Here is an 899-nt window from a genome sequence, read left to right as displayed (position 1 = left end):
CAATACAATTCCTTTCTCTTCCAAGTTGCAATACTAGTGTACACTGTATACACACCATATAATAGTGGAATACAGTCTTTGACACAGTATGGAACACTCATCCACCTCATACATACAGAAACTAATAGATATACACTTTACTAATACTCTACACTGACTGCAATGTTTGTATACATAGAACAACACCTAGTGTATGCTACTGCAATAGAGAAGGTATCACTTTTTGCATAGAAAATACAACACTGGTGTACATAGATGTAATATACACATACAAAATGCTACAAAATATATATTGAACATACACAGAATGCAAATGTTCAATACACAGACATATATAATACAATACTGATATACATTGGTTGCAAGCAGAATGCAAGAATGTATACATCCTTTGCACACAGAATACAACACTGATATACAATGCATGCACACAAAATACAACAATGATATACACATGTACAGAGAATGCAACACTGACCAATATCATACAGATACAGAATACACATAGTACACTGACTTAACTTAACACTATATACACTATAATAGAGAATACGCACTATGAACATACAAATTTGATGTGGTTATACACTATATTCATATAATACAAGACTTCTACATTTTATGCACACAAAATACAATGTATAAACACAATTTCTGCTGATTAAAAAAAATAGTATATTAAACACGGTGCACAAAAACTAGTGCAAATGAGACATGCTTTTCAGGAAAAAAGGACAAAGAAACAACACTGCTTTTGACAAACTAAATAAAATATCTTAGTTTTATGTAATTGATATTTATTGCCCCACTCTCTTGCTGTAGTGAGTTTGCTGAAAACTGAATTTTTTCTGGAGTGACTGGGCAGTTTGCTGAATCTGAATAAAAATGTTCATGTTTGG

Source organism: Penaeus monodon, chromosome 34 (genome assembly GCF_015228065.2).
Source record: "Penaeus monodon isolate SGIC_2016 chromosome 34, NSTDA_Pmon_1, whole genome shotgun sequence".
In the NCBI taxonomy this organism is placed as follows: domain Eukaryota; kingdom Metazoa; phylum Arthropoda; class Malacostraca; order Decapoda; family Penaeidae; genus Penaeus; species Penaeus monodon.
Note: the sequence above shows the minus strand (reverse complement) of the source record.